We start from the raw sequence: 22399 nt of genomic DNA, 5'->3' as shown, positions 1-22399 counted from the left end.
TCAAAATTTCACTTCTTTAAAAAAAAAAAAAATTTAACTTAAAAAGAATTGAATTTAGATTGATGACATATAAATTAATTTAAGAAAAATATATAATAAAAAAGTTATTAAAGTTTCAGTGAACATTGCTATTTTACATTTAGGTACCACCTTTGATTAATTTAAAAAAAAAAAATAGTAAATAAAATCATAACTCTATAAAATTTATATTTCTGAAATTAGGACAATGAGAGCTATAATGGGTTTTTTTTCGTAAAAAAATTTGATCAAGAAGACCCTCTAAAAATCATGGCAAGGCATGAATTTGTCAGTTCAATGCCTTAGCCAAATCTTGAGAGGCCAAGGCATAGGCTTGGTCTCACCAAGCCTGTCCCAAACCAAAATCCGAGGCAAGAAAAAAAAGTCTCACCTCATGTTGTAAGAAATGGGCACCGTTATTTGAATTTCAAAAAATGGGTACCCATTTTGAAAAGCTAAAAGTGGCATGTAAAATCCGCCGAAAACTTAAAAATTTGAATTTTTCAAAAATGGGTACCCGTATTTTACTTCTAAAAAATGGGTACCCGATTTTTAAAAAATAGGTACCCATTTTTTATTTTTAAAAAATGGGTGCCCGTTTCTTAAAAATTTAAATTTTTTATTTTTTGAGAAACGGGTACCCGTTTTTTGAAAATAAAAAATGGGTACCCGATTTTTAAAAAATAACGGGTGCTCATTTTTTAAATTTAGGGTCGGGCAGCCGAGCCAAAAACGGGTGCCCATTTTTTAAAATCAGGTTCCCATTTCTAAGAGGTCTCATTTCGCGGATTTGACTTTCGCAGAATTGCGACCCAACTTTGTGCATTCACCCAAGTCTCATTCTGTGAATTTGACTTCCGTAGAATTATGACCCAACTTTGTGCATTCACCATAGTCAAACTTGAAGTTATTGAATCTAGTAAAATTTTATTGCACTCAAGGTTTGAAAGAATGTCCACCAGAGGATTACCTTTGTAGAATGTATGAGAAAATGATACTATAGTGAAAGAGCCAAGATGAGCCTAAGCACATTGAACAATGTAGGCATTCCTCTAGCTACCAGTTGACCTATTAATGTAGGCATTCAAAAAAAACTAGTGAATCACCTTCAATTTGGAGATTCTCAATCTTTAGTTTCTTTTCCATGGATAAGCCTTGGAGAAAAGCCTATGCTTCGACTATGTTTTTACTTCTCGGTGGAATGGGATGCACAAGACTCTAATTATCTCCCCCTTATGATCCCTTAAACATGCCTTGATTCTAGACATGCCAAGATTACCATGAGGACATCCATCAAATTTTAGTTTAATAATATTTTCAACTAGCATTGACCATTTAATACCCTTCGTATGCTTGATTGACTAGTAGATAGGCCTATAGATAAGGTTTTATGGAGAGGGGAGATCATCCCACCTATTGGCAAGATTAATGTCCCAAGAGGAGATAACAAGGCACTCTGAAGTACTTCTAGCATGAGAGGAAAAAACCTTAGAAATTGAAGTCTCAATATGTAGCATGACCACATCCAAAGGAGAAGAGACTTTCCTAAAAATATTTATTTCTTTCCCATTAGATAGTCCTATTAGAAAGTAAATTCCACCAAGATAATTGAGGGGGGGGTGGGGGTGTGGGGGCGGGGGGAGTGAATTATTTATCCAATTAAAACAAATTTTATCAACCTTATTAAATCTAAAATATGCAATCAATTAGTTCAACAACCATAGAAAGATCACCATACACAATAACACCTTATTTTTCAATAGAGAAACCCTTCATTAGATGAAAAACCCAATTTGGGATGCTACCTAAAAAATGATGTACTAATATATAATTTCCTTGCAAGAGGATGAATCATATTAGGTAGCAATGAAATACATTTAGTACATATCAATTCCTATTAGGATACTTTAAATTCTTGTGAGGAGATACTAACCTTTTGAGGAGTTGTGCCAAGCTTTTTAGGAGTTGTGGAAGATAGAAGGATCCACTGTCCAAATGGCTTCATTGGCAAGACCACCAAACTCACTATCCAATTGGTTGTAGTAGTATTCCTTTTAGAATAATACCAAATGATCAACTATCCACTAAACCTCACTTCCAAATGTAATCACTTCAATCACTCAGTGTGTGTATGTGATGCACTAGACACTTCTCTAATCTAAATATCAAGTTCACTGGATCTTACATCCAAGTTTGCATACTTGCATTTTATATAATCCCTTAGTTTAGTTATACACAATTTTTAATCCAAACTTACAAATCACAATATCACTCTATTAAAAAAAAGGAAAATATATTTCCTTTATACCAAGTTCTGAAACTAATTATTGAGTCAGCCTTGAGGCCTTCTCAACTTATAATAACAATTAATACATTTTATAGTACATCTATTCATAACTACATAACATTGTCATCTCATAGTCATCACAATTATTCACATGTGCAACCTCAAACTTATCACAGTCAACCAAGCCATCTTCATTATGTCTTCTCCCTCTATACAACTATGCTTAACCAAATTCTATCTCTATTATAATATATAATCCAATTCCCAAAACTACTTCTTATGAAATTTACCAAAAAATTGTCTTTAATAAATTCTGAATAACTATCAACTATCTTCATATTTTTTTCATTCCTTCTTAACCACATAATCAAGATTCTCTATAGAAAATGTTGAAAATTGTGCATAATCACATCTTCAATCCTTGAGTTGTGCAACCTCAATCTCTGTCTTTTGTTATGTAAGTCTTCTTAGAATAACTAGTATGTTAATATCAATAAAAAACACTACCATGAATGCAATATATAATCATACTAATAGTCTCCCTTATGATGGAAAATAAAGCTAGGATACTCCCCCATAGGAATATCATCAATATTCATGCTAACAATCTCCCCCTTTGGTATTGATGGCAACATAGACGAAAAAAATCTAATTCCATGGACTCCCAACATATACCTCTACGGTGACTTCTCAACTATACCATTTCTTTTCAAATCCTCTTCATCGATCAAATTTGAATCTCAAGAACTACTCTTCATCAATGTACTACTCGTCTATTAACTACTTTCCCTCATTGACATCAATGAAAATAACATAATTATGTCAATCTTCTATAAAATATCTTCAACAAGCTCAAGGGTCCAAAGACACTATTAAATACTAGTTAGTAAGAGTCCTTCATGACTTAGCTCAATCATATATGCTCTCCCATAGAGGAAGCATCAAGCATCAAGTCTAGATAAATAATAGTATTTTGTACCACTAGATTGGTGCAATCTCTACATCAACTACTCAAAAGTAAGAAGGGGTATACCTCTCATGTACTCAAATGTATCCGCTGACAGAGGCTTTGCAAATATATCTCATATCCACTCCTTTTTATAGATATACTCCAATATGATCTCCTTCTCTGCAACTTTCTCTTTCAAAAAATAATAGTTAATAGATACAAAATTTTTCTTAGACTGTAACATAAGATTCTTAGACATACTTATTGTATTTATGTTATCACAATGTATGATAATAGTCTCTATAAAATCATCTCAAATTTCCTTCAATATTTACTTCATCCCCATGATCTAATTAAAATTATTCACTGTTGCTACATACCTACTTTTTGTGTTCTCTATGAGATACAATCCTATTTCTTTCTTAAACAAGAAACAAATCTTCCTCCTAAGAAAGATGCTCCACCACTTGTTCTCTTTCTTCTATCCATACTCCCTACCCAATTTACATTAATATATGCACATAAGGTAAAATTATTTGATCTATCATACCATAACCCAAATTTAGGGGTACCTTTCAAACATCTGTAAACTCTTTTTACTAGTGCATAATGTGATTCCTTAGGATAAGCTTGAAATATTGCAAAAGTTCAAATAGGATTAACTATATCTAGTCTTGTGTGAGTCAAGTATTGCAATCCTCCAATCATAGATTTGTACCTCTTCTAATGAACACTAGGTGCCTCATCTTTGATATATAACTTATTAGTAGTTACCATAGGTGTACCAATAGGCTTATGTATTTCCAATCTAAACATTTTCAGTAAGCCTATCAGATACTTCATCCTTGATAAGAAAATACCATCATTATTCTACACAATCTACAAATCCAAGAAATACTTCATCTCACCAAACATGCTTATCTTAAACTCCTTTTACATTTCACCAGCAAATTTCTCACTTTCTTCATCATTACCTCCAAAGATTATATCATCCACAAAAACTTCAACAATAAATAAATCATTCTCAATTTCCTTCAAATACAAGTTACTAGCTGTAGTACCTTCAAAAAATCCCAATTTTTCCAAATATTTATCCAACCTTGCATACCAAAGTCTAGGTGCTCATTTAGTCTAGACTATTCTTGCTTCAATTTACAAGCCATGTCTCCCTCTTTCTTCAAAGGAAAAAGTTCAAAATACTCAATGTAAAATTATTCTTCAAGTTCTCCATTTAGACATGTTGATTTGACACCATCTAAGCTACTTTGAATTTCTTCTTAGCTTCATATGCTAAAAACATTCTAATATCTTATATTCTTGTAATACATACTAATGCTTTCTCACAATCAATACCTTCTTTATGTGAATAACCTTTACATACCAATCTTTCCTTGTTTCTCACAACCTCAACTTGTTTGTTTATCTTATTTTTTAAACTTCATTTATTTACTATATAACATTCTTGTCTCTAGGTCTACGAACCAATTTCCATTTATCATTCTTCTCAATCTAATCTAATTCTTCTCTCATAACTTAAATCCAAAAATTATTTTTACTAGCTTCATCAACACTCTTAGGCTCTACTTGGGAAATCAAACATAGTTCTTCTCTTTGTACCTTATTTCTTGTCATCACTCCTTTGTCTTTGCTACCAATAATGTGATCAGCTAGATGATTATTTATCATATTCCTATTAGGACTCCCTTTCTTAACTTTAACTTTAGCTCTAGGTTCACTCCTTGGTTCTTCTCTATGTTCCACAAAATTAATGTCATTCTACAAATCTATGTTAGTCTCATAAAAAATCTCAACATTCTCTTTGTTAGCATTTGGATTAGTCTTTTCATAAACTTTAACATTTGCACTCTAAACAATTATCTTAGTTCTCTAATTTAAACATTTATATGCTTTACTTTTTAATGAATAACAAAGAAACATTACTTGAAAACTTGTTGAATCAAACTTACCAATATGATCTCCTCTCTTAATGTAACACTTACTTCCAAATATTCTTAAATACTTAACCAATGGTGTGTGTCCAAACCAAAGTTCATAAGTTGTCTTACCAATACCTTATTTGATTTGTACTCTTTTCATTGTATATACTATTGTATTAACTTTATCTCTCTAATATGTTTATGAAACATTATTCTCAAGCATCACAACTCTAGCTACCTCTATAACTAATCTATTTCTCCTCTCTCCCATATCATTCTTCTCAGATGTCTTAGGGTCTTCAAGATATCTTTTAATACTATTGACTATATAAAGACTATTAAACTCATTCAAAGTAAACTCTCCACTGAGCTATTAGATCTTAAGAATTTAATCATCAAAATAGATTCATTTTAAAATCTATTCTTTAACACCTTAAAATTCTTAAATGCTTCATATTTCTCTCTAAAAAATTCTACCAAAATCATCATAGTAAAATCATCAAGAAGAATCATTAAATAGCTTTCACCATATAATTCTATTTTCTTTATAGGAACAATCAAGATTGTGTGTAATATTGCCAATTTCACTAATGTAGAAAACTTCTTGCTTCACAATTTTAGGAAAATATATAATAAGTGTAGTGATCACTTAAATCATAATATTGTCAAAATTTATATGATAAAACCTCTTAGCCACAACCAACTGTTATCAATTTCAACAACCAATAATGTCATCTCAGTATGATTCAACTGAAAAACATTAGCTCTTTACCTTGTACTAATACTAATCATCATAACATATTTATCCTTGATAATGCATGCCATTTCTATCTGCAAGTAATTTCCATTGTCATGTAGCTGTCCAACACTCAAAAGATTATATTGGAAACCATCAATAAAATAAACAATATTATTGTCAGTATTTCCATCATGAGTAATAGATCTTATTTCCTTTATATGATAGGATACATTATTTCATATCTAAATGTTGCTCCATCACAAATGTTGATCTAAACAAATTTGTTCATATCATGAGCCATATAATGTGAACAACCACTATTTATGATCCAATTTGATTTCTTATTTTCCACTTGTGATACTTATACCTTTCCTGCTCTAACTATTTTTCTAGGACTTTCTTTGTTAATTGCAACAAATCCCATTCATCACTTCCATTATCACTTTTACTCAAGAATCTCTCCACACTAGCTTCTAGATCCTCATTATTTGCATAAAGACATTATGTAGTCTTCCTAGGCTTAAAATTCCTCTTATACTTCTTTACTCTTTTGAGAAAATTTCAAGCATAATGATCATACTCATTAGAAGTGCAAAATTTGAATATTTTCTTAGCTTTGGGTTCTCTTCTCACAAGTAATGTAATTATCTTCAATCTTCCCATCTTCTACAAATTTTCCTCTATTGCTACTAGTATGATCTCCACTAATACTCACACTTCTTCATACTATAGGTCAAAAACCCAATGTGCTAAATACAATCTCAACACTACGAAGATCTCTACTTTGTTTCAAACTTATCTCATTTGATTCCAATCTTCGAAGAAGAGTCTCTCTTGTGAGATTTATGTGCAAGGTATAACTTGTTTAATCTTATGCACTATGTGCTTATAAGTAGGTATCAAAGATCTCAAGATCTTCCATACAATTTTATCTTCATCCTTATTCCCATCAAAAGCCTTAATTCATACAAAAATATGTGATATTCTACCAAAATAACTTCTTATATATTCATCTTCTATCATTTTAGCTTCTTGAAAAAACATATCCAATTTAACAATCTAACCTTCTCAACGTGCTTATCACTTTCATAAGTAGATTGAAAAGCAATCCAAATTTAATTTTCCAAATGAAAAGAATTTACCTTTTTGTACTCATTCTTAGTAAGGACTCAAAAAGTGCTTCCCTAGAAAGCATATTGCACACAAATAGTTCTCTCACAAGTTCAGTACATTTCTCAATCTTTTCTTCTTCCACAAATTCTTTCTTATTCTTAGTGATCAACCAATAACCCCAACCCATGCATTCCAAATGTCTCTTTATCTTCTCTTTCCAACTTTCATACATTAAATCCATTAAACTTTAGACTTTCTTTTCTGAAATGACTCACCATAGATCTCCTTAAGTAATTAATCTTTTCCTTGAAGGACCTGGTGGTCTAATAGAAATTGTTAGAAACTAAATTCCACCAAGATAACTAAGGGGGGAGAGGGGTGAATTAGTTATCCAATTAAAATATATTTTATCAAACCTACTAAATCTAAAACATGTGATCAATAAGTGCAACAACCATAACAATATCACCAAACACAATAACACTAGATTTGTTAACTAGGGAAACCCTTGATCACATGGAAAACCTTGGTATTTATGGTACCCACAAAATGATGTACTAATATATAACTTCTTTTCAAGAGGATAGATCTTGTTAGGATTCAATGAAATGCATGCAGTATATATCAGTCCCTATTAGGAGACTTTGAATCCCTATAAGGATAGTCCAACCCTATTAGGAGTTGTGCCAACCGTGTTAAGAGTTCTGGAAGGTAGAAGGACCAATTTTCTAAATAGATTCAAGGGAAAGACCACCAAAATCACTATCTAACTAGCCTTACTAGGGTTCCTTCCAAAATAATACTAAATGATCAATTTTCCACTGACACTCTCTTCCAAATGCAATCACTTCACTTTCTCATTATACATTTGATGCACCAAACACTTCTCCAATCTAAATATCAAGTTTAGTTTATCTTACATCTAAGTTTGCATAATCACATCACATATAATCCCTTAGATTTCTTACTCATAATTCTTAAGCCACAATCACAATTCATAATCTCATTCTATTACAATAGAGGAAACATATTTCCTTTAGATCAAGTCCTCAAACTAATTATTGAGTTAACCTTGAGTCATTGTTAATTTTCAATAAGGATTAATACATGTTACATTATATCATTCATAATTACATAACACTATTGGATCATTTTCCTCACAATTATACATGCATGCAACCTTAGACCTAGCATGATCAACCATTCCATCTTTGTCATATCTTCTTCCTCTATAGAACTCCACTTAACTAGATTCTATCTCTGTTAGGAGATATAATCCAATTACCTAAATTGCTTCTTACGAACTCAACCAAATGTTGTTTTCAATAAATCTTGAATAACTACAACTACCTTCATATTTTTTCATGTATTCTTCACCACATTATAAATATTCTCTGTATAACCTGTGAAAAATTGTGTATGATGATATCTTCAATCCTCAAACTATGTGGCCTCAATCTTTGTCTATTATTCTGCTAGCCTTCTTAGAGTAAATAATATGTTGACCTCAAAAAAAAATACTACCATGAATGCAAATATATTATCATAGTAGTAGAATCCTTAATCTACCAATAATGCTAGGATATTCCTCCATAGTAATATCATTAGCATTCATGCTAGCAGGCCCACACAACAACAACCAAAGTACATATCTAAATGCATGAGTAGAAATAATTGGAAAATAATGTCAGGCATCTTTGAAATATGTCTCATAATATTGAAGATAAATACATGCAAATATTGATTTCCTAAAGTATAATAACTAGAATTATTGTAAAAAATTTCATTGTAGAAGAAGATGATAAGAAATTTCGAACACTGAATTGAGAAGAAGACATTTTAAAGGTTGCACAATGTCTAGTTTAGAGGCTTTATCTCTTGTTAGAATTATTCTCTTTAGTGATAACAAGGATAATCATCCAAATTTTAGCATAATAGAGGCATTCGAAGAAAAATCAAATGCTCTGTACTAGGGCCTACCTCCTTTCCATTTCATGCTATTTGTGCATCCCATATTGATTCATTACCTTTCATCTTTCACTAGAACCCAAATAATAGAGTCCTACTAATTTGACAAAAAAATACTATCTTTGACTAAGGATTAGAAAGAAGCTTGCATTATTTAGGTAGTGGAAGGAGGTAAGGATCTATCCAAACTACCTTCCCTATATAGATTTCCACATGATCTATGTATTCTACTACAAAATTTCCCCAATGAGATTGAAAGGTCTTGATGCACTCAACTTCTAGGAGGGAGGACAATGAGATTGAAGGGTGACTATTCCAAGAATCTTCCTAGAACAATATTTTTCCACCATTGCTAACTTTCCAAGTGATGTATTTTGGAACTATTCATCTTGAGACAACATTGAAGTTCTATATTGTTGAACCATTTAGAGGATCTAGTGTAGTAAAGATCCTTGCAGGATCAAGTGAGTTTATATATTTTTATTGGATAATTTGGCACCATTTATTTTGACGGTGTTCATACAATTTCTAGACCAACTTCCCACCAAACACAATATTTATTTTGGATAGATTTTTGACACCAACCTTGCCTTCATTCTTATCCTAAGCCATTTCCTATAATGAGATATGGGGAATTTTGCATTCACCCTTCATATTAATAGTCCATAGAGAGTCTTCGGTGATTTTCTCAATTTGAGAAATAATTCGAATCAGAGCTTGGAGTATCGAGAAGTATTAATTTTGGATGGCAGAGAGAAAAAATTTAACAAGTAGAATCTTTTCAAAAAGAGATAAACAATAGACTTTTCAATCAAGGGTATGCTTCTTGCTTCTATCAATAACCGACTTCCAATATGTGGCTTTTTTGGGACCCTATTTTGGATTTATTCAATTGCTTATTTGAGTTGATCATATCAAAATTTTATAACTATTTTTTTATTTTTTTTTGCATAATTGTAATTCAATGTATATTCCATTAAATTCAATATATGCCCCCAAGAAGTTTGAAAAAAATATTTTTCTCTTTCTCCTCTTTAATATAGTCTCTTAATGCCTCTTCATAATGTCCTTCCATCACATCATTTAATAACAACTCTTAACTAAATTAATCCAAAAAAAATTCTTTCACATATATAATTGTTCACCCTTTTGCATCATATTTAGATACATTAGAGATGTTTTAAGAAATGACCAAACAAAATATCTCTACTTTTTTAATGGGCATGATAAAGAAAGAAGATGGGGTTCAAGGAGGGAAGACGAGGAGATTGGAGGGAGACCACTGCAAGAGTTTTCCTAGAACAATATTTTTTCAAGATTGTTAACTTTCCAAGTGATTTATTTTGGAACTATTCCTCTTAAGGAAACCATGAAGTTCCATATTGTTGAACTATATAGGGGATCTAGTGTAGTAAAGATCCTTGTGAGATCAAGTGAGTCAAGATATTTCTATTGGATAATTTGGCACCATTTTTCTAAGGGCTTTCATAAAATTTCCAAACCACCTTTGCACCAAGCACCATATTTATTTTTGAAAAATATTTGAGGCCAAGCCTACCTTCATTCTTATCATAAGCCATTTCTTGTAAGGAGATAAGGGGAATTTTGGGTTCACCAACTAATTTTTTCTATATGAATAATTATAGTTATATAAAAATTATGTTAAACATTCATGTTATTTTTCTTCAAATGGAACCATATATTGATACATAATTTATTTTCATATGTTTTACCAAAGGTTCTTTCTTTTGCTTCATATTCGAACTCCTTTTGTTAAAAAAATTGCTCTAGTCCACAAGTTACACAAGTATGAGAACCCCATCTTCTTTCTTTATCGTGACCATTTTTGTCATAGTTAAATCATTTCATTTATATCTTAGAATATCTAGTGTATTAATTTCTTGTAACATCATGTCATATTCCATTTCTAAAATTTTATTATTTGTGTTCAGTCCTTAAATAATGGTCATAAATGTTTTCCTTACATATCTAATTCTTCTAAGTCTCTTGAGACAAATTTTATTTGTGAATGCCATTTCTCATTTCAATTAATATTTTAGGTTAATTATCACTATTAGCCTCAGATAGATGTATCACATTTGCAAGATGATTCAAAAATATATTTATTGTCTTGCAAACCAACACACATAGTGTAGGCTTAGATATAGAGGATTATTTTTCCTTTCTACATAATGTAAGAAATCAATCAAACAAATTAACTTCATCTTTCAATAGGTAAATTTATTTTCACACATTTACTATAACTTGTTACCCACTTGATATGTGTGTGTGTGTGTGCACGTGCGCATATGTATATATACATACATATATATTTATACATGGGTATGTGTAGGATCATGGTCAACTGAACTATGTTCTTAAATGGCAATAAAAAATAACAAATTAGGGTTATGTCAACTTGACGTGCAATTTTCTAATTATATTAAACTTTGTATCAAAAAGTTGAGAGAAAAGAAACTCTAGGAAATTGGATTTAGTTTGTAAACTACTAAGCCTTATCTAAAAAAATAAAAATTGATTGGTCAAAATTTTCAATTTTAATGCAATAATACAAAATTTTGAGGACAAAAATAAGAACTAGATGTATGTTTTGTTGGAGTTGAGGAAAGCCAACTCCGAAGACGCCCAAGATCACCTGTATGCGAACCTGTCAAAGAGAAGCCATAGAAGGGGAGGAGCATGGAGTAAGGGAAAACCCTAAACGGACATGAGAGACAAATGTGCAAACACAATGAAAATGTATTTACAATATGCACAAATGAGATTTTATGATATTACAATGAGAGAGAGCCTGAATATAAAGAGCTCATGGAAGCTTGTAGAACAAGCTGGAAGGTGCTAGGAGATAAGTGTGACAACTAGAAGGGAACAAACTCCCGTGTTGTCAACAACTAACCACTAGATGCATTAAATATAAAAGTATTAAATAAATGCATGACCTAAGTAAGCTTAAGCAAATAGAATAAATAAATAATAATTAATTATTTACTCTAACACCCCCCCCTTAAGTGCAACTTAGGGAAATGCCTTAAGCTCACAAAACTAAGATGAATGCATAATGGGTCCCGGCAACAAGGCCATTTTAGGTACCCAAGTACAATGCAAGAAAATGCAACCTCTATAAATGGGGAAAGAGAGAAAACCACGTGGGAAAAACCCTCCCCCAAAAAGAGGTAAGAACCTAGTGAAGAACTGAAGAAGCCTCCAACTAGAGAAATTGTCCCCTAAAACAGGAACAAGAAGTGATCATGAAGAAGCATCACTAAAGCATGAAGAAGCCACAAAATCTGCCAAACTATTGATCTAAAGAACCTCCATGGAAGAAGAAGGCACAAACTGAGCATGTCTATATGGTAGATGATCCATCTCACCGAAATGCATAGGTAGCCAGCCACTGCAATCGCCTTGTATATAGGATCCACCACTGAATACATAGTTCACACTATCGAACCATCGAACCACGGATGCATTAGAACAATAGCATAACCCCCCCTTAATGTAGATGGGGTGTGATGATAGGCAACTGAGAAGGTGGGCCAAAGTCTCCTGTAGACAAACCAAGAACGAGGAGAGAGGAAAAGAGGTATAGAGACCGATAAAGACACGGTCTAACTGATTCTACATGGGGCTAATGTCGTGGAAGGGACACTCACTTGACAAAGGGAGAATGCCTAAAATAGCAAACAATAATCCCTCCCCTTGGTGCTTTATGAAAAAAGTGCATGTACAACTGACTCAAAACAACATTCATGATTCCCGGAATGCAAAAGTGACACTTTATCTCAGTGTGAAACAAAAAAGTGCTTCAAAATGATAGCTACAATGATCAAAATTGAAAATAAGCTGAACCAAAAGAAAGTACAGCCGAAAAGAAAGCAAACCATGCTAGGAAAACGATCCTCGGGCCTAAAACACTCAAAATATCCATCATATAGCTAAAACGCCAAAACTATGATAGAAAGAGCAGAGGCCAAAAACTAAGGAAAAAGACTATATTTCTGAAAATATGAGAAAACCACCTTTCCAAAAATATAAAGTTTTCAAAAAACTGACATAGGACGCAAAAGATATGCTTGTCAGAGTCAAAAATAGGACTTCAGACTTTAACTGAAAAAACAAGAAATACCAAAATCTCTATCTCAGAACTAGCTTTCCGGCACTTCTTTCAGATTAGAAAAATACCTCCGTATGCAAAAGTTATGGCCAAAAAACCACAAGTAGGTCCAAAACCAAATCAGGAGAGGTGCAAGCAAGACTGATGACATCATGCTGATGTCAGCAAGTCAAGCGATTGAATTTGATGGCCCATCAGTCGTTGTGGTAAAAAAGATGCCACATGGCATCGCCATGTGGCAGGTACGTATGATGACATGGCAGGGGCTACGTGGCGCTCGTGCCACGTGTCATGCGCAGATTGGCTCAAAACGTTGACTGGGCACTAAGCAAAATAGATGACACAGTGCTGGCACTACCACCTATCGCTGATGAAGACTGCGACTGGACATGTGGAGCGCGCTGATTCGAGGCTGAATATCGGTGAATTGAAAACTACCAACTGTCGCTAAGTCGGCATGGCGGTTGGTGGAGGCAGCGGTTTCGGACGGTGCAGACTGGTGGAGGTCAGAACTGGTGTAGACTGGTGGAGGTTAGAACTAGCAAAAATTTGATGCTCCACTGGGAGGAGATGGCCAGGAGACGAGGGCCGCAGAACTGGGGGAGGCACCACCGGTGGTCGCTGCTAGAGGTCGCGCGGCGGTGGCGCGGTGGTGGCCGCTGGGCAGTGCGCCCAAATATATATATTTTTTTAAAAAATCGCCAAGATTGTTCGTACAATCGTACAGAAGGGTCTGCAGGTAAAAAAAAATTTGCCTCCCGGAGCTCTATCTCCAAATTTGACAAGTTTTATATGAATCCTGACTGCAAACGGCCTTGCGAATCCAATGGTGATGTCCGTTTGGGCCCAAAGTGCTCTGAAAATTTGCTGATCCCCCAATTTGAAGAAAAAATGCACAAACAAACTAGGGTTTGTGATTTCAAATCACGGCTTCAAAATTTCTTCAACGAAGCAGCAACAGGAAGGCTCTGATACCATGTTGGAGTTGAGGAAAACCAACTTCGAAGATGCCCAAGATCACCTGCATGCGAACCTGTCAAAGAGAAGCCATAGAAGGGGAGGAGCATGGAGTAAGGGAAAACCCTAAATGGACATGAGAGACAAATGTGCAAACACAATGAAAATGTATTTACAATATGCACAAATGAGATTTTATGATATTACAATGAGAGAGAGCCCGAATATAAAGAGCTCATGGAAGCTTCTAGAACAAGCTGGAAGGTGCTAGGAGATAAGTGTGAAAACTAGAAGGGAACGAACTCCCGTGTTGTCAACAACTAACCACTACATGCATTAAATATAAAAGTATTAAATAAATGCATGACCTAAGTAAGCTTAAGCAAATAGAATAAAATAATAATAATTAATTATTTACTCTAACATGTTTGACCACCTTAATCAAAATCAAATGATATTTTTTAAAATAATATTCTAGATAGAGGAAGTATAGTCATTCTTGGATGTGACACATATTTTTGGGTATTTTTAAATTTTAAATAAATAAATAAATATTTATTAATTTTTTACTTTCATATTTTTGGAAAAAGAACTCTCGTGTTTGACCACCTTAACTAATTCAAAACTCTACAAAATATAATTTATTGATTTCCCTTATAGTGAAAGAAGTATAGACTGTGATGCATCTTTTGGATTTCAAAAATGTTGTACCATTTGAAAGCTATAGTTGTTTTTCAAGCAGTGTGTCAATCAACACTATATACATAACTCCATTAGAAAATACTTAATAATTACTTATTGAACTCATAATTTGACAAACCTTACATTTATGGAAAGCTAAGAGCATTAGATTAAGAAACCCTTTTCATTTCATCAAATTTTGGTAAAAATAAAGTCATCAGCTACATGTTTGAAGTAAAAAACATATAAGAACAAGCAAAAAACACATTTTAGGGATGTTTTTAAAGTTGACCATATAGGGTTGGTATAAAAAGATATAGTAGGCCTTATAAAGGTATTAATTGTCTTCTTTTAGTAAAAGGATGGGTGGGGAAAAAGATGGAATAGATTTTTAAATGCTTTGAGGCATTTTAGAACTACATATTTTTTAGATCACCACTTTTTGACACACTATGATCTATTACATACCCACATATATATGTATACATATGTATCTATACATACATACGTGTGTGTGTGTGTGTGTGTGTGTGTGTGTGTGTGTGTGTGTGTGTGTCTATATATATATACGTATGCATATATGTATATGTATATGTATATACATATACATATACATATATATATGTGTATGTGTGTGTGTGTGTGTGTACATATACATACATGCACGCATGCGCGCACACACACACACATACCCATGTATATATAGATATGTGTATACATATATACATATTTTAATTCAATTTCTTTTAATTCTTGATAGAGTTTATAATATTGAAATACTATTTTTAAATTCTTTTTGTTATATCTTTTGTATAAATTCTTACTTGGACCTTTCAACTACAATGTTTTTTTTATAGAATTGTCTCTTGTACAATATTTTCCACTCTTAAATTGCACCCACTTATATAATATTGATTAAAAGAATATATTAGTCCTTAAATTTTTAATAATATTTGATTTCTAGAATCCATTCTTATTAATACCAAAACCCCTCAACAACATAATGAATTTTGATTAAAAAATCCTCACCCAAGGGTATCATTCACTAATCTATTATTGTAAAAACATTGGTGTGATACAATAAAGAGAACAAACTTACATATGAAATAAATCTAAATCAATTTGTAACAAATGATACATTCATATATAAATTAATAGTGTATTGCACATGTAACCAATTTTTTTTGAATAAACATATGTAACTAAATTCAAAAGAATCACATTGAAATCCTTTGTAGAAAAAAGTTACACATGTCAAAAACAATGTCACTCTTTAAAATTAATGGTTTTGTCAATATAGCAATTTCTTGGGAGAAAAAAATTGAATCAATTCAATTCACAAAAATAAAATCTATTTATAATCTACATTGAAAATCCTAGTCTCTAATTTACTTGATCTTTGAATTTTTAATAGTTCGTATCTCAAACGTATTCTTATCTAGGCCATTTTGAAAAATATATTCTTGAATTTTGTAGAGATTTGATTGCACTCTTGATTTTTGCTCAAAAATAATTTTTTAAAATATCTTATTCCGATGAATAATTTTCTTGTTTAAGTAACATAGTTTCATGTGATATTTGTTTCTTAAGTAAGGTTAGAAAGGAAGGGTGTCTAAACTGCATATTTTCAAAGTAGAATTCTGACTATATGATTGGGAATTTTTCCTTAACTCCAACCTAATGGAAAAATGATCTAAAACAAGAAATGTTGTAGATATCTGAAGATGCAATGTATCCCAAAGTAAACCATGTGGAGGAGAGGAGAAATTGATCTAATTTCTCAACTATGTTATAGAATTGTTTCCTATGATTTGTCCATGTAAACGTACCATTTGTAAGTGGGATGTCCACCAAAGCATTATTCTCAATGAAACTTGCAAAATCAATCACTACTTTGATTAAAGGCAATATTCCCCCTTGCCTCTCCTATAATGATGCAATAGGATTGAAAACACCTTCTAAATATTTTTTGTTAGTGTCTAGAAGATAATGCTTCAAATAGGGCATCCCACAAGATAGCCTTATCTTCTATGGATGTTGAAGCATAAATTTTAAAAAGAGTGAATTCCCAATCAAAGCTTAAAGTTTGATTATTCTACCAGTTTGTATCTTCTAGAATTAGGGAGATTCAAACATTCTTAGTATTAAAGGGGGCACATAAACCATGAGAGGAATCAAGGGAAGGAATAGGAGTCACATTCTAATTCAACCATTTAGCAACTGACTCGTTGAGATTACCCTTAGAGATTTTTGTTTCTTGAAGTAATATTATGTTTGCTCCACTCGAATAAAATTGTTTCTTTATGTGAGAAATTTTGTAATTCATGCCTTTGACATTCAAAGATAAGATCCTTGTTACTTTTGAGGAGTGTTAATGAAAACCTTCGTTAGTCTTTTGATGGGAAAATTCATGTCCAAAGTAGTCTAAATACCTTATTCAAATTTCTCTTTGATTTTAGAGCCTTCAGTTTCCTACCTCTTCTAGTCATGGTAATAATTTTCTATGTAGAAGCCATTGGATTTTGATGAATTCCATAAGATTTGGAATAATGAAACTTACCTTATCCTTCTTCTAGAACTAATTATTTTTTATCAAATTTTCCCAACTATTCAACATTCCTCTGATCATCTCTCTTTCCCACTACTAAATTATCTTCCTATGAACTCCAACACTTATATAACTTCACTAACCTTTTTTTGTTATCTATCAAATTGTCATGAATAGAAATAGAAAGCTCTATAATGATGGTGCTAGGCATTAAATCCATATATTTTCCTAAATAGAATAATCCCATGTCATTTTATGAATCCAACATGTTGGCCCTCATTTTTACTTTGCCTAATTTAAAAAAAAAATTAATGTGGAAATATCTTAAACTATGATGTATAGCTAGGGACTTGTTGTAATGTGTTATCAATCATCTAGTACAAACACTAAATTTGACAAAATTGGCCCATTCCTAGCCCTTAGTGTTTCCATGAGGTTTCTTATATTGGCTTCCTTAGCAAAAAACCCTTATATTAAATCCATGCCCTTTTGAGCTTTTTAAAATTTCAAATACTTCAGAGGATCATATCTTTCTTTAACATTTTGGCATCTTAATGCTAGCTCATAAGATTTTCAAGTATATGACCTGGTGACCAAAGCTGATTGCATAGTTGAAGCTACTCATAAGAATGTAGCATCAATGAATTGTCACAATGAATCAATGAAGTAGTTAAAATTCCTTTTATCACTAAGTCATAAAGGTTAAATATGTAAGCCATCTTTACACCACAATTGATTGAAATTCTTAACCAACCCTCAGTCATGCAGTCGCTTGAATAAAAAAGATAAAATGAATTGTCACAATGACACTCAATGAAGTAGTTAAAATTCCTTTTATCACTAAGTCATAAAGGTTAAATATGTAAGCCATCTTTACACCACAATTGAGTGAAATTCTTAATCAACCCTCAGTCACGCGGTCACTTGAATAAGAAAGATACAATGAATTGTCACAATGACTCAGCAAATTCTTATGTTCACACAGTCGAGGCCTCAAAAGATAAATCTTGATGGATGACCATGATTTCAAGAAATTGGTTAGAAGCTCAATCAAGCCTCAGTTGCACAGTCTCAAATATGATTAGAAAGTTAGAGGGTTGGACTGCGAAGGAATGACCAAGTTAAAATACTTGATATTTTCTTCATTCGCACGATTATGGAAAGAAACTTATATTATACAAGATGAACTATGACTTGACCAAGATATTTATCAAGAAGTTAGAGGTGTTTTTTCATGGGGTCACATGGTTAGAAAGTATATATAGTTTGTAGATTGCGACTTGGTGAAAATTTTAAGAAAGGGCTCTAACGTGGTTGAACAATTGAGCCATGAAGAATGTTTCTAGTTAGCATAAATGTTCCTCACATCATCGCATAAGTTTGAATAGGAAAAATTGTTTAACTTTTGATCATGCAAATAGATATCTTGATAATTAAGTCAAGGCCATCACCGCTTCATGGGTAGTTTGACAATTAATGAATTTTGAGTCACAAATGAGCATAAGGTTTAATCATAGTTGTTAAGGTTCAAGTTTATCACATAATCATAGAGGATTAGTGTTGACCATCTTTCAAAGCTATGATATGGCAAGGGCTTTGTCACATGGTCACATGGGTTTATGTTGAGTTAGACTTTCAAGTCATGAAGGTGCAACTAGCTAACATCTATCATTGTGAACCCCTCTTTCTCTTTAATGATCATGCATGTTTTAGGGTTGTCAATCAGATGGTGATCTATGGTTGGCACTTTCCTAGATTTTGGAGATGCTCAAAGTTTAATAAAAGTGAGAAAGCAAGAGGCAGACGCATGTACCAGTGGTCCTAGACATATTAGGTAGCAATAGTTGAAATTTTTCAAATTGCAAGGTTACATGGAGTTAAGGTTGACCCTGGGTTTCAGTTGTGAAGTTGCAAAATGCAGTTGATCTCATTTTTGTAGGAGTTAATGAGTAATCATGGGTTATGGTAGTGAGAATGTGGTGATCTACAATGTGGCATGATGGGACTAGGATGTTTGGTTGAAATGGACTAATCAAAAGTTGACACATGGTATGCTCTAGGAGGAAAGTATGAAAAGTGAAATGGTATGGTCATTTTTTGAAGGAATATCTGATCAAAAGAGGAAAACTATACTCATTTGATGTTTTTTCATTGAAGGTAATTAAAAAAATCAAAATTGATAAGTTGAAAGCTTCGATAAAATGTTGCGTGCATCTTCGTATGTTAGGAGCTACAGTTAAGAAGTAAAGCTATGATGTTGTGAGACAACATGAGAATGTTAAGGCAAATGGCTAGTGCAACATCAAATGTTAAGTGAAGTAGTTAAGAGATCAAGTGGCTATGTGTGAACAATGAAGAATAGGTTAAGAACAGTAGCTAGTGCAAGATCATAGGGATGAACAAGGTTAGGCTCCAAACCATAGTGAAATAGAAAATAAAAGGAAAGGAGGTGATTTCAATGTCACAAGCCAACTTAGAAATTAAGGTAAAAAGGTTGTGAGGCTGTGAACAACTAATAATGAGCTATTTTGCATGGTCATAGCCATTAGAATGATAAAGGCATAAACTACTACGAAGGCATGATAAAAAGTTAGAATGAAAGGTTTGCAAGTTCACAGATCAGTGTTCTCAACAAGGAAAGAAAGTTGCAATGTTGCAAAAAGATAATGAGGAGACAAGTCTAGCTAATCAAATGGTGAAACATACCTTTCACTTGATAGTTAGTTAAGTTTGACCTTAAGGTGGCAGAAATATTTGATTTAAAATGTAGATTTACAAGCTAGACATGAATAAAATGAAGCTAAAAGATGAACATTGAGTTAATTGCTCGATTTTATATAGCCTCAATGGTGATTAGACTTTTAGACAAAGTAAAGTAGCAGAGAAAATCAGGTAAAATCATATTCATGGAACAACCACCAAGAAATAAGTAAATATTTTGAAGGTGATTGCAGATATTAAGGCTATGCTAGTGGAGTTAGTTAAATAATTTCATAATTAAAGGTAGTAGAGGAAAAATTGATTGAGGTTGAGGACTCTTGCAATAAGTGCCTCTAGTCCAAGCTTTGCAATTACTTCCCCTACTTCTTCGGATGCAAAAAATGTTTGCAATATAACAATATGAAATATCTCTATTTTAGGTAGATTTCTAACATGTGTTCTCTCATCTAAGCTTGTTACAATCCTTTATATGGATTTCTAAGATAAGGAGGAAAAGGGGTTGGTTCGGATTTGCATTTTCTGTAGCTATGATACTAGAACGATGGTTCCAATTCAATGTTGTTATTGTGATACCACCCACTTTTTAACATTTTCTCTATATGAAAAATAGTTGTAATTTTTATAAGAAAATAGATTATATAGTTGTCCATTGTGTATTCTCTAATTTTTGCATGTATTTTATGTATTACTTTCCAAGGAATTAATACAAGGCTTGATTGAAAGTTTCAATCTAAAAATTTTCTCCATCTTCATGGATTTGTAATTTTCTATTGATATATGCATAATGTGCATATTGTCCAGTTGCACCTTGGCTTTGAAGTTTTATGCCATTGCATGTTTTGTTGTTGGGTCAATGGCTCAAGTAAATTGATTGATATGCATTGACAAAATTGCAGGGATTATGGAAGGATCTGATAAGTATGAATTTCATTTCAAAGATACATATTTGTTTGGAAGATGAATGGATACATTAGATATCTAGGTATATGAGTATATTTTGGATATTCATGTGTATGATTTGACTTAGTTTATGCCCAATGGATAAGGGATTGAACAACTATGTGATTGCATTTCTTTGTTGTTTATACCTTGGTCTTGTTGAAAATTCAAAATAATTAATCAAATACATTTTCCCTTTTATGTTGAAGAGCTAAAAAGTGTTACCCTCACTTAAATTATCTAGTTCAAATGTCATGATTCTAGCTATTTCATGTCTATGGTGTCTAAATAAGTGTTAGATGATTAATGGTATTATCTACTTTGTCATTTGATTCAAGTGTATTCTTTAACATTGGTACCATATGAATGAATCTAAGGTATACTCACCTAGGTTTTGTAGAGCCTAAAGTAGAAGAAGGGTATAGCCTTATAGTTGGCCCTTGTGTTTGAATAAGTATGTTTAATATGAGAGTCATTTGCCCCTAGATGTATTATATTCTTATTACTAGGTTATTCAAAAGCTATTAATTTAGAAGCAAAAAAAATGGTGACTCTACTAGGGATAAGGTTGTAATACACCTTATTGAAAGGAAAAGAATCTTTGGTATAAATTGAATATCACAATCCTTACCCTATCCATGCCAACAATATCTTTGAAGGTTGAACATAAATTGTAGTGTTACTAGTGATTTATCATCAATTAATTTAGATAAGAAGTGTTTTTGAATTTTTGTAATGTTCAGAGTCAAGAATGAACAACAGGGTTTGTTCTCTTTTTCAAAGTTTGTAAATCTCCAAGAGTAGTTTGATGATTTGTATTTTTCCTATAATTGAAAGTCTGGTGCAAAATTTTCAAGTCACAAATTATGTTTTATTTTTCACGTGTGAGTGGTGACTCTATATTGAGTTGTACTAGTGTATCCTAGTTGATTTCATATTGTATGTTTTGAACGGCATTTATTTGTGTGGGCAGATTTGAAGATCTTGATAGTAGTTCTTGGAAAAGCAGTGATGGATTCTTGATCTAAATTTTTGAGTGTTGTGTGCTTCTGTTGTATCAAGATTTTGAATGTTAGAAAGTGTATCACAGTTGTGATCTCATTTGTCTTCCTCAAGGGGGTGGTTTCTTTACATGGTTTTGATAAATGGTGTGAAGGAGTTCATGTTCACACCCATGCCAAAATTAATAAATGAAGTTTTGCATCAGCACTTAAGGTATTTTGATTTTTATGTTTTTTCTTTTCATGGAAGTCAAGTGTTAGAAATAATTCAATGCCTCTATTTAGTGACTTTCACTACTAAGAGAAAGAGGCAGTTAGAAATTTTGTTCCATTTCAAAATGATTCAAATCCCAGATCTGAGGTTAGTCTATCAAGTTTTGAAAGTTATAAAATTATGGTTAATAAT

The 22399-nt window shown here is 32.4% G+C and overlaps 1 pseudogene; it reads left to right on the top strand.

Annotated features, from left to right (window-relative positions):
* Positions 1-13551, top strand: part of LOC149568470 (putative anthocyanidin reductase) — a 33763-nt pseudogene extending 20212 nt beyond the window's left edge.
* The last annotated feature ends 8848 nt before the right edge of the window (positions 13552-22399 follow it).

Source organism: Cupressus sempervirens, chromosome 3, assembly GCF_028749045.1.
Source record: "Cupressus sempervirens isolate cs-2001-9-10 chromosome 3, ASM2874904v1, whole genome shotgun sequence".
Lineage (NCBI taxonomy): Eukaryota > Viridiplantae > Streptophyta > Pinopsida > Cupressales > Cupressaceae > Cupressus > Cupressus sempervirens.
Note: the sequence above shows the minus strand (reverse complement) of the source record. Positions and strands in the feature narration are given on the sequence as shown.